This window comes from Rutidosis leptorrhynchoides, chromosome 11, assembly GCF_046630445.1.
Source record: "Rutidosis leptorrhynchoides isolate AG116_Rl617_1_P2 chromosome 11, CSIRO_AGI_Rlap_v1, whole genome shotgun sequence".
In the NCBI taxonomy this organism is placed as follows: domain Eukaryota; kingdom Viridiplantae; phylum Streptophyta; class Magnoliopsida; order Asterales; family Asteraceae; genus Rutidosis; species Rutidosis leptorrhynchoides.
Window position 1 is genome coordinate 36,632,426 of NC_092343.1, and position 14,477 is coordinate 36,646,902.

A 14,477-nucleotide genomic window follows, 5' to 3' on the forward strand; every position below is an offset into this window, starting at 1 on the left:
CGGCATATTTAACCAAAACGCTTTTTAACCATACATTCATATATGTAAAACTAGCACATAACTAAGGTTTGAACAAGTTTTACAAGGTGGGGCCCACACGTGCCCAAAACGCCACTAATGTTAAAATACAATGTTTAATACAAATTAGAGTTTCGACCACAAAAAGTTTAATTGCCAAACGACACAACGAGCATGGTGTTTGGGGTTAAACTACCCACGTCTCGGTCAAACTCCAAGCCATAACCCAAAAGTGCTTCCTAATCATCGAAGCGGGAAACTCAATCCAAGGTAATGCCCTTACCCTTGTCCACACACGAACCTATAAAAAGGTAAACAACGAGAGGGTAAGCAAAGCTTAGTGAGCACAATAATTATACATACACATATATAATCTACTTACTCGCATCACTTACACAACATCATAATCGAGTTTAACAATTCATCAAGCATGCTACATTAATAAGCATATACCAATAATTCACAATCCCACAAGTAGCTAATAGTACAATAGCATACGATTCATAAATTAATACTTCCAATACATAATTCACATAACCTTGGTTAACCAATTCGAACACGGGAAGCGGTACTTACAAGACCGTTGGAGTTCATAACGTCCACTAGTGTTACTTACACACCGCGTAATCACTAGTCCCCGGGTGATGTCTTAAACACCGCGACTACTCACCCTTACAACAATGTGGCGTCTTAAACACCGCGACGAATCCACACTTCATTCAATACAATGAGTGGTGTCTTAATCACCGCGACACTTCCACTCCCATGACATTGTGGTGTCTTAAACACCGCGACAATACCACAAGTCAATCATACCATGAGTAGTGTCTTAAACACCGCGACAATGCTACTCGTTACTTAGAATGTGGTGTCTTAAACACCGCGACAATACCACATTCGTGCAACACAAATAAATACATTATATACACATACGCATAATTATTCCACTCACCTTATGCCTTCGGTGATTATTAAACCAAGCTTGAATTCCAAGGTAACGTACCTATTTCACAAGCATAATTAATCAATCAACTTGGTCTAATCTCATAACACACACCATCCTAGGTCATCTTGACCCATTTTGACAACTAACCCTAAATTGGGTCGTTTTCACCAAAAACCCTAACACTTGGCACTCATGGCCTTCACGCACATTAGAACACTAGGTTTTAGCACCAAACACTAATATTGACCCATCTTGGTCCATTTTGACCCATTTGACTCGATAAAAGTCAACACACCCATTTTGGGTCATTTATGCCCAAATCACACCCATTTACACTTCCTCAAGGTGTTCTAACAAATTACTAGCCAATTAGGGTTTCATAACAACAATTTATACATTTAAAACCCTAGCTTACACATAATTGAGTCTACATGACCCAAATTACCCAAGAACACCCAATTTACTTAAAATGGGTCTTAATGTTCATCTTTAACACAAACCCTAACCCATACACAAAATCAAATTAAGAAAAGAAAGTTAAGGCATACCACAACTATCAAAATGTAGCAAATGACGAGATGCACAACTTTAAAGCTTGCGATTAAACCCGAAACGAGCTTTTTCTCCTTCAAAGTGAGCTTTCTCACTCTTCAATCACTCTCTCTCTAAACTTGAATTGAAAGGGATAAGGTTGGTGAGTTTTTGAGTAAATGATACTCTAACATCTGATCCCAAGCATTAAATCCGGCCTCCAATTGATTTTACCAAAATACCCTCCAAATATCTAATTTAAAAGAATGGAGAATCTGTCCCAGTCAGATGGCGCGGCGCGCCACCTATCCGCGCGGCGCGCAACCCTGCCAGTTCAGCTTCTTTTGTCTTCTTAATATATACAATAAAACCCCGTTTCAAATATCGTTCAATACACTTATATACACATATGTACATTACAATTATTCGGGTCTTACATGCTTCATGTCTAAACTCTTCTAATTCGTTTAGTTGACTTAATCGTAGACGTCCGGCTTCATGTAAATCAAGATTACATGTCTTCAAAGCCCAAAATGCTTTGTGTTCAATTTCTACTGGGAGATGACATGCTTTTCCATAAACAAGTCTAAAAGGTGTGGTTCCAATTGGAGTTTTGTAGGCTGTTCTAAAAGCCCAGAGTGCATCCTCCAATTTAATGGACCATTCCTTCGGATTTGATCCTACGGTTTTCTCTAGAATACGTTTTAAAGCTCGGTTGGTATTTTCAACTTGTCCACTTGTTTGTGGATGATATGCGGTGGAGATTTTATGAGTTACTCCATATCTTTTAAGAACTTTCTCAAGTTGATTATTACAGAAATGAGTACCCCGATCACTTATTAAAGCTTTCGGTGTTCCAAACCTTGCAAAAAGACGTTTTAAAAAGTTGACTACAACTCGTGCATCGTTAGTTGGGAGAGCTTGTGCTTCCGCCCATTTAGATACATAATCAATGGCTACGAGTATATATAGATTATTATGAGATTTTGGAAATGGACCCATAAAGTCAATACCCCAAATGTCAAATACTTCACATACTTGGATGACATTTTGTGGCATTTCATCACGTTGACTTATTTTTCCGGCCCTTTGACAAGCATCACAGGATTTGCAAAGAAGGTGTGCGTCTTTGTAAATTGTAGGCCAATAGAATCCAGCATCATAAACTTTTCTTGCTGTTAGTTGAGGCCCATAATGCCCTCATGTTGGTCCTGTGTGACAATGGTTTAATATTTTACTAGCTTCATCTCCAAATACACATCGGCGTATTATTCCATCGGGACAACTTTTAAACAGGTGTGGATCTTCCCAAAAATAGTGTTTTATATCACTGAAGAATTTCTTTCGTTTTTGGTACGATAATCCTTTTTCAAGGAATCCACAAACTAAGTAGTTTGCATAGTCTGCAAACCATGGAATTTCTTTATAATCTATCTTCAATAGATATTCATCAGGAAAGTTGTCTTGTATGGCCGATTCATTTAGAACTTCTAATTCGGGATTTTCAAGACGAGAAAGATGATCAGCGGCGAGATTTTCTGCTCCTCTTTTATCTCGGATTTCAATATCAAACTCTTGTAAGAGTAAGATCCAACGGATTAATCTTGGTTTAGCATCTTGTTTTGAAAATAGGTATCTAAGAGCAGAATGGTCGGTATAGACCACCGTTTTTGCTAGAACGAGATATGATCGAAATTTGTCAAAAGCAAAGACAATAGCAAGGAGTTCTTTTTCAGTAGTTGTATAGTTCGTTTGTACTCCTTGTAACGTCTTACTAGCATAATATATAGGTTGAAATCGTTTTTCAATCCTTTATCCTAAAACGGCTCCCATTGCAAAATCACTTGCATCGCACATTAGTTCAAATGGTAGATTCCAATTTGGTGTTATCATGATCGGTGCATTAGTGAGTTTCTCTTTAAGAATATTAAAAGATTTGATACACTCATCTGAAAAGATGAATGGAGCATCCTTTTCTAGGAGTTTATTCATAGGAGTGGCAATTTTAGAAAAATCTTTTATGAAACGTCGGTAAAAACCGGCATGCCCTAGAAAACTCCTAACTCCTCTAACATTGGTGGGATGTGGAAGTTTAGCAATTACATCTACTTTAGCTCTATCCACTTCAATTCCTTCTTTTGAAATTTTATGCCCAAGAACGATGCCTTCTTTAACCATGAAATGGCATTTCTCCCAATTAAGTACTAGATTTGATTGTTCGCATCTAATAAGCATTCGTTCAAGATTAACTAGACATGTTTCAAATGTATCACCGAAGACTGAAAAGTCATCCATGAAAACTTCCATGCATTCTTCTATCATGTCGTGAAAAATCGCCATCATACACCTTTGAAAGGTTGCAGGGGCGTTGCAAAGTCTAAATGGCATGCGTTTGTAAGCAAAAGTACCATAAGGGCACGTGAATGTGGTTTTCTCTTGGTCCTCGGGTGCTATTGGAATTTGAAAATATCCGGAAAATCCATCTAGAAAACAATAGTAACTATTTCTGGCTAATCTTTCCAACATTTGATCTATGAAAGGTAAGGGAAAGTGATCTTTTCTGGTGGCGTCATTTAATTTTCTATAATCAATACATACACGCCATCCTGTTACAGTCCTAGTAGGAATAAGCTCATTTTTCTCATTTGTAATGACAGTCATGCCACCCTTCTTAGGCACGCATTGAACTGGGCTTACCCATGGACTATCAGAGATTGGATAAATTAGACCTGCGTCTAGCAGTTTAATAATCTCTTTCTTAACTACATCTTGCATATTAGGATTTAGTCTTCGTTGGCGTTGCACATACGTTTTATGACCTTCTTCCATAAGGATTTTATGTGTGCAATACGAAGGACTTATTCCTTTAATATCATGAATCTTCCATGCAATGGCTGATTTATGAGCTTTCAACACAGAAATGAGTTGTGATTTCTCATTTTCAGTAAGAGAAGACGATATTATTACAGGTAATTCAGATTCACCATGTAAATAAGCGTATTCCAAATGGTTTGGAAGTGGCTTTAACTCTAATTTTGGAGGTTCTTCTATCGATGATTTGTATCGATATCTGTCTTCTTATTTTAGCATTTGGATTTCTTCTGTTGTTGGTTCATATCCATTAGCTATAAGTGTAGCTAACATTTCAGCTTCATCAATTGGTTCATTACCTTCTCCTAAAGAACATTCTCCTGTTCCTTGTAATTCTGGAAATTCTTCTAATAATTCTGCATGTGCATCTATAGTTTGAATATAATAACATGTATCATCTGCAGATTGTGGTTGTTGCATTTCTTTATCAACTGAAAAGGTAACACTCTCATCCTCTATACTTAGGGTCAGTTTCTTACCGAACACGTCTATCATTGCTTTAGCCGTGTTTAAGAATGGTCTTCCTAATATGAGAGGAACTTGAGAATCTTCTTCCATGTCCAGAACAACAAAATCTACTGGAAATACTAAAGTACCAACTTTAACTAGCATGTTCTCCATTATCCCTCTAGGATATTTTATTGATCTATCGGCTAGTTGTATGCTTATTCTGGTTGGTTTCAATTCTCCAAGGTCTAGTTTAGCGTATAGTGAATATGGCATTAGATTTATACTAGCACCTAAGTCTGCCAATGCTTCTATTGAACTAAGACTACCCAGAAAACATGGAATTGTGAAACTTCCTGGATCAGATAGTTTTTCTGGTATCTTATTCAACAGCACTGCTGAACATTTAGCATTCATGGTAACAGCCGAGAGTTCTTCCATTTTCTTTCTATTTGAGATTAGATCTTTCAAGAATTTAGCATATCTAGGCATTCCTGAAATCACATCAATGAAAGAAAGATTTACATTTATCTGTTTAAACATATCCAAGAATTTGGATTGCTCGGCTTCAAGTTTCTCTTTCTTCATTTTACTCGGGTAAGGAAGTGGTGGTTGGTATGGTTTAACATAAGGTTTAACCTTAATTGTGTTATCTTCATTAACCTTTTCAACTACCGGTTCTTTTTCCTTATCTTGATCAGGTTGTGGTTCTTGTGGAGTAGGAATAGCTTCATCAGAAGTTACAGGTATTTCAGGTGGTTTAAGTGTTGTACCATTTCTTATGGTAATGGCTTTAGCTGTTTCATTCCGGGGGTTAGCATTTGTATCACTAGGTAGACTTCCCGGTTTTCTTTCACCTATTAACCTTGCTAGGTTACTTACTTCTTGTTCCAGATTTTGAATAGAAGCTTGTTGATTTCTAAATGCTTGAGCATTTTGTTCATTAGTTTGTTTCTGAGATGTGAAAAACTGCGTTTGAGTTTCAACTAGCTTCGTCATCATGTCTTCTAAATTCGACTTTTTATCATCGGTTTGTTGTGGTGGTTTGTTTTCAAAATTAGGTCTTTGCTGATTGTAATTATTATTGGATACTTGTTGATTGCTAGGACCTTGTTGGTTGTTGTATGGAATATTTCGGTTATAATTCTGGTTTTGATTGTAAATTGGTCTTGGCGGTTGATAATTATTCTGATAATTATTTCCAGGCCTTTGGTTTATGTATGAAATATTCTCTCTTTGTTCCATTGTTAATTCAATACTGAGACAATCTTTTGTCAAATGTGGTCCTCCACACTGCTCACAACTAATTCGTATTGAGTGAATATCTTTAGTCATCTTTTCCATTCGTCTCTCGACAGCATATATCTTTGCGGAAATGGAATCTAAGTCATGGCTAGAATCGGCTCTAGCTGCTTTAGATGATCTAACGATATCTTTTTCTTGGTGCCACTCATGTGAGTGGGAAGCAGTGTTATCAATAATTTTGTAAGCATCAGTTTCGGTTTTTTTCATAATAGAACCACCAGCTGCTATATCTATGTCTTTTCTTCTAGTGATGTCGCATCCTTGGTAGAATATTTGTACTATTTGACAGGTGTCTAAACCTTGTTGCGGACATCCTCTTAACAACTTTCCAAATCTTGTCCACGCCTCATATAGAGTTTCATTCGGCTTCTGTGTGAACGTAACAATTTCTCCTTGAAGTCTTACGGCCTTAGATGCCGGAAAGAATTGTTTAAGAAATTTTTCAACTAAAACATCCCATGTATCAATCGCCCCTTCAGGTAACGATTCCAACCAATCTTTGGCTTCTCCCTTTAAAGTCCAGGGAAATAACATGAGATATATCTGTTCATCCTCCACTTCTCGGATTTTAAATAGTGTGCAGATCCTATTAAAGGTACGTAGATGTTCATTTGGATCTTCCTTCGGCGCACCACTAAATTGGCATTGATTAGTCACCATGTGTAGAATTTGTCCTTTGATTTCATAATCTGGCGCATTAATGTCTGGATGAGTAATTGCGTGACCTTGGTCAGTGCGTTTAGCTCTCATTCGGTCTTCCATACTTGAAGGTTCCAGATTCTCCATAATTGAATTTATTGAATCGGAATCACTAGAGGATTCTGATTTAATGGTTCGTTCCTCAACAATCTCTGTTTGAATGATTGGTGGTTCCGGAGGAAAGTTTAGTAGTTCAGGATCTATGAATCGTTCCTGAATATTCTCCGGATTCTCAATTGTGAGGTCGGGTTCAAAAAATGGATTATCGGAAATTTGAACTGAAGTACTTGGTCGACTGGATGACGATTCTAAAGAGAAATCAACGGCAGTAATATTTGCTAAATGTCTTGATCTAGTTACAGGTGGTGAACGTACAAAAGGTGGTGAACATCTTGCTCGGTGCATTCACTGAATATCCTATTAGTTTTAAAAAGGAATGAAAAATTATAATAAGTTATCCAATCAATAGACTTTTCTGATTTTGCCCACGTTTCGAATAGCCAAAAGATGCAGCAGAGGGGCAGGATTCGTTTGGTCTCAATATAATTGAGGACTGTTTGGCTCCAATAACCCGGTCCACGTACAAATCCAACTATTACTACGAACCAGAAAATTTTGATGTCTATCAATTTAACCACTTAAAATAAATTTTCGTATTTTTAAGAAATTTAGATAAGAAGTAGAATAAAAATCTATGTCCTAAAACTAGAATAGCGAGAAATAAGAAAGAAAAAGAGCGTGTCGAAAAAAGGTCGACAAAGAAAAATGGTTGAAAAATAAAAGGTGACGGAAAAATAAAAGAAACTTATAAAACTTAAAAACACTTGACTAACCTAACCTTATTACTAAAACTAACTTAAAATTATAATCGCAAATTGAGATTACTAATTGGAATGATAATTGATACATAGGTAAAAATCGTCTAAAAATATGAAAGCTTACAGGAAAAACTAAATTCCAAATGGAAATAACTTAAAAAGAAACTAAAACTTAAAAAGGCGTCGCAAAATTCTAAAGCACCTAAATCTTAGTCTAAAGAAAAAGCACTTAAGGGATTTTACGGCAAAGCCTAAAAATCTAGAGGTAAAAATAACTATTTCAAAAACTAAGTTTAAAACTAAATATGAGCTAAAAATACAAATATTACGCTAAAACGATTAAAAAGGGACAAAATATAAAAATATACAAAAAGTTGTAAAAAGTACAATTTTTATAAAAATATTATTTTTATATTATTTATTTATTAAAACTATTAATTTTACAATTTAATTAAACTAATTTAACTAAAATATAAATTAAATAAAAAGTAAAACTTTTAAAATAAAACTAATTATAATAATAATTATTATTTAGGGTTAATAATAATAATAATTAATAATTACCCGTAATTAATGCTGAATTAGGGTTCTGTCGGCGTGTCAGATTAGCTCCGTGAGTCGTGGTGACCGAAGCAGAAAACTCCGCGAGTCGCGGGGTTCCAGAATTCAACTCGGATGCAGTTCAAAATTTGACATTTTTTTTTTCTGTTTTTATATTTTCTGTTTATATCACAATATTTATATAATAAAAAACTTATATTTTAAAAACTTAAATAAAAATAGAACTATTTTATAATTTTATAAATAAAAATCGTAAAGCTAGATTTATATACTTGATGTAACATTAACAAACTATCATTTAGTTAAACAAATATAAAGTCCATTAATAGCCCATAGTCTAATTTCCACAAGTGTCGTTCTTTTGTCCAAACCCTAATTATGAAACCATATAATAATCAATGTAAGCTATGTTCTCCTTTTTAAATTAATGTCTCGTAACTAAGTTGTTATTATGCTTATTTAATCCGAAGTAATCATGATGTTGGGCTAATTACTAAAATTGGGTAATTGGGCTTTGTACCATAATTGGGGTTTGGACAAAAGAACGACACTTATGGAAATTAGACTATGGGCTATTAATGGGCTTTATATTTGTTTAACTAAATGATAGTTTGTTAATGTTAATATAAAGATTTACAATTGGGCGTCCCTATAAATTACCATATACACTCGATCGGACACGATGGGCGGGGTATTTATATGCACGAATAATCGTTCATTTAACCGGACATGGGAATGGATTAATAGCCACTAGAATAATTAAAACAGGGGTGAAATTATGTACAAGGACACTTGGTATAATTGATAACAAAATATTAAAACCTCGGATTACACTCAGTCGACATCCTGGTGTAATTATTAAACAAAGTATTAAAATCTTGTTACAGTTTAAGTCCCCAATTAGTTGGAATATTTAACTTCGGGTATAAGGATAATTTGACGAGGACACTCGCACTTTATATTTATGACTGATGGATCTACACGATGAACCAATTATCGTGTAGAGATGGATCTACACGATGAATCAATTTCATCGTTAAAAGGAAGTAAAGTCTTCCGAAAAAGACACGCGCTTCTTGATTTAGGTCATGAAGTTGTCGTCCAGACCAGCTGTAGGTTGACGAAAAATCTAGAAAAGTCATCACTAAAATCAGCAGGAAATCCACGGACCTCAGCGTTAAACAGGGTCGTCAAGTGGTCAGATTTATCCTAACCATGAGAAGGATTTATTTCGTAAAATGGGGGGCACCATGCAAATTATTGAGGGTGATTTGTGTGAAAATGATTAAATTTTTACCAAAGTTTCCAAATATATTGGCGTTTGTTTGCTGAATGATAAATGGTGCACATCATTTGTTCATTCCGTCTTGTTGTTCTTTCACATATATTTTGCATCTTGTCATCAAAATTAGTTGCTTTTGCTGAACTTAATGCCAGTCTTTGAAAATGTGTTGTTTTACCCTGTTGTGTACATAAGATAAACTGCAAACATATATACATATTTTTGAAGTTCGGTATATTACCCCACATTCAAAAATTATTAAAATCTAAGAATAAAAGTTAGAAAATTATAAAAACTATTACAATATTAACATAAGTATTAAATGTATCAACATTATAAATTAAAAAATAAATAAAACTAAGTAGACTAGGGATGATACTGGTACCAATAGGGGTTCCATGCATAACCATAGGTGCTATAGAATGCTTCGGCAGGGTTATACGTAGGATACGGTGGTTGCATCTCTATAGACCAGGGAGGGAATATGGGTTTTGGTGTAGGAATATAGTTTCTACCTATATGTTGGCAATGAGCTATGATTTGGTTTTGATGAACTTGCCAATCTTCAAATGCTCTCTGTCTAGCATTTTCGTACTCCTGTGAAGCTATAAACCTTTGCATTTCTTGCATTTCATTTCCCCCTCCTACATTACCTTGCTGTTGGTTTCTCTCAACCTGTGGATGTCTACCATGGTATTGGACTGCGGCGTTATTTCGCCTCTTCAAAACTTTTGCACCATGGTATACATTTAAACCTATAGTATCGCTGGGTTCTGGTTCTTCGACTAATAATCCCCCCCGACTTATATCCACACCGAGATATTCAGCAATCAAAGTAATAAAAATACCACCTCCTATTATGCTATCCGGTCTCATCCCCCTAACCATAGCTGATAAATAATAACCCACACAATAAGGTATACTTACAGCGCTTTGTGGGTCTCGAATACACATATGGTAAAACAAATCCTGTTCATTTACCTTTTCCTTGTTCTTACCTCTTTGTGTAATCGAATTAGCTAAAAACCTATGAATCACTCTTAATTCGGCTCTATCTATATCCAAATAAGAGTAATTTCCCCCTTTGAATCGGTGATGGCTTGTCATTTGACTCCATACACCGTGTGTATCAAAATTTTCCTCTATCTTTCTACCATTTAGTATCAACCCTCTATAATCGGCAGATGCTAACTCCTCAGGCGTATATATACGTAAAGCCTGAGCCATGTCTAGTAAAGACATGTGGCGCATCGAACCTCCTAACAAAAATCTAATAAAAGATCGATCGGTTAAACTAGCTACCCGATCATTTAATTCTATACTACACAACAATTCTTCACACCATACTTTATATACAGGTCTACGCATGGTGAATAAACGTACCCAGTCATTAAAAGTAGAATTACCATACCTCTGTGCAAGTAATTCCCTAATTGGCCCGGCCAATTCTACAGCTTCTAATGGTCCTCATTCTATGACCCTAGGTACCTCAACAACCTTAGAATGAAGAGTATGCAAACCCCTTTGGTATTTTGGATAATCTATCCAAAGTCTGTCAAATCTCAGGTTCGGGTGCAAATCTTCCAAGTGCATATCAGAAAAGGTCATGACTGGATGAGGTATATCTTGCTTGTAGTAGTTATCCACCTCCTGTTGTTCCGCATTCTCAGCAGGAGCATTGCGAGCTTGGGATGAAGATTCACCCCTTTCAGTCTGCAAAACACATCAAACACAATTTTTGTGCATCCAAATATGCATTGGTGTCAGCAAAATCATCAATCAAAATAATTACAATGACATGATCAATTTATATCAAACTTAAGCTCATTTTCACATTTTTATCAAATCTACACTTTTTCAAATAAGCATATACGAAAATGTTCGCCAAGTTCATAAGCATTCAACTCAAATATCATGTCAAAATAATCATTACTAGCAATTAAACAAGTTTCAAATTGCATTATCTTTCAAAAATCAAGTTCATGAATTTTAGACTTGAAAAAGTCCACTTTAATTCTCAAAATCATGTTTAGGCTCAAAGTTTGGATCATTTAACTACCTAAACATGTTACACTACTTAATTTAGCAACAATTCATGACAAAAATCGGCCATAACCTGTTTATATCAAAAAGCCCCAAATTTGCTCAAGAACACAAACCCTAGATTACTCAAAATTTGAAGTTTAAGGCTTCTAATCATGTTAAACAGCATCAATCTAGGTTATACAAGCATAATACATAAACAATTTAAGCCTAATTACACTAAAAAGCATCAAAATCAAATTGGGAAAAAAATTGCTCAAGAACACTAATTTTCGGATTAAATGGTGTTTAGGTGTAGAAATTTACCGTTTTTCTTGAGTAATTCCTTGATAGCATCCTTCTCAACATGATTTTAGTAAAAGATTTGATGATTAACGGTTAAAAATTGTGATTTTGGGGGTGTTTTTGCGTATTTTTTCGGCAGTTATTTTCGCAGTTTTGGTGTGTTTGTGGGTTGGGACTGATCTGTTCCAGCTCTTATATTTTTTTTCTGTAATTCGATACCTCCGCGAGTCGCGGTGTTTGAAACTGCAAACTCCGCGAGTCACGGAGTTTGTATTTTTTTTTTCTTTTTATATTTTCTGTTTTAAAATCTAAATATTTGTATATAAAAAAAAACTTATATTTAAAAACTAAAATAAAAATAGAATTACTTTATAATTTTATAAATAAAAATCTTAAAGCTAGATTTATATATATATATATATATATATATATTTTTTTCGGTTTTTTATATTTATAAAATATATTTATAAAATAAATTAAATAAAACTTATATTTTTACAAAATAAAAATAAAGAAACTTAAATATTTAACAAAATCTTAAAAATATATAAATTTTTGTTTTTCTTTTTATATTTTCGAATATTTAAAACGTATTTTTATAAAAACAAATTTTAATAAAAGTAAACTAAAAATCTTTTTTTTTTATATTAGCGTTGCGCTTCCGGCGTTTAAGAGTTCCCCGGCAGCGGCGCCAAAAATATACTTGATGTTTTAGCAGAGTAGTATATAAAATAGCTTATATTTTTACAGGAAATACTATTAAATACGATACAATTTTACACAAGATATTTATTTATTTAGAGAATGGATATACTTAAACCTTGCTACAACACTTATAGGCAGTGTACCTAATCGTACAGTAGTGTAGTTTTTAGTAAGTCCGGTTCGTTCCACAGGGAATCTTTTTAAACAAAGCTTAACGCTATATTAGTTTACTTTTATAAAAATACAAATATATATATATAAGTAATATTATTATTATAAAGGGGGGTTTTTACCGTTTAATGACCGGTTTGTCGATTTTAAAACTTTAGTCGCAGTTAAAACCAAATGTAAAATAATAAATACAAGACTTAATTTAAAGCATAAAGTAAATAACGATAATGAAATTGCGAATAATAAAAGTGCGATAAAATAAACTTGCGATAATTAAAAAGTACGATAATTAAAAGTGCAATTAAATACAATAACAATAAATAAAATGCGATAATTAGAAGTGCAATTAAATATAAAATAAAGGGAATTAAATATGAAATAAAAGAATTATGCTTATTTAAACTTCCGTAATCATGATGTTTGACGTGTTGATTTTAGTTTTATGCCCATGGGTTAATTGTCCTTTGTCCTGGATTATTTAATATGTCCGTCTGGTTTTTGTCCATAATAGTCCATCAGTCATAAATATAAAGTGCGAGTATCCTCGTCAAATTATCCTTATACCCGAAGTTAAATATTCCAACTAATTGGGGACTTAAACTGTAACAAGATTTTAATACTTTGTTTAATAATTACACCAGGATGTCGACTGAGTGTAATCCAAGGTTTTAATATTTTGTTATCAATTATACCAAGTGTCCTTGTACATAATTTCACCCCTGTTTTAATTATTCTAGTGGCTATTAATCCATTCCCGTGTCCGGTTAAATGAACGATTATTCGTACATATAAATACCCCGCCCATCGTGTCCGATCGAGTGTATATGGTAATTTATAGGGACGCCCAATTGTAAATCTTTATATTAACATTAACAAACTATCATTTAGTTAAACAAATATAAAGCCCATTAATAGCCCATAGTCTAATTTCCACAAGTGTCGTTCTTTTGTCCAAACCCCAATTATGGTACAAAGCCCAATTACCCAATTTTAGTAATTAGCCCAACATCATGATTACTCCGGATTAAATAAGCATAATAATAACTTAGCTACGAGACATTAAATTAAAAAGGTTGAACATAACTTACAATGATTAAAAATAGCGTAGCGTTACACGGACAGAATTTCGACTTACACCCTTACAACATTCGCTAACATACCCTTATTATTATGATTAAAATTAAAATTAAAATTAAAATATAAATATAAATATAAATATATACGATATAGATAGAGAGATGGATATATGTTAGATGAAAAATGATCAGAATTCGGTTGGCTTTATAGGGAGTTTCAAACTTTGGGTCTCCGCGACTCGCGGCCCATTTTGCCTTCAAACTCCGCGAGTCGCGGAGTTTGTAAATACAGCTCACCAGCTTTTGGCTCTTTGTTTGTCGACGATTTATTTTATAAATATAATATATATATAATTAATATAATTAATTATATATTATATTATATTATATTTATATATATAATTAACTTGTAATTTTTAGTCCGTTGCGTCGAGCGTTGAGAGTTGACTCTGGTCCCGGTTCCGGATTTTCGAACGTCCTTGCGTACAATTTAATATCTTGTACTTTGCGTTTTGAATCTTGTACTCTTGTAATTTCGAGACGTTTCTTATCAATAATTGGAACCTCTTTGATTGTCTTTTGTACTTTTGAGCTTTTTGGTCGTTTGCGTCTTTAATTCGTCGAATCTGTCTTTAGTCTTCACCTTTTATTATTTAAACGAATATCACTTGTAAATAGAACAATTGCAACTAAAAGCTTGTCTTTCTTGAGGAATACTG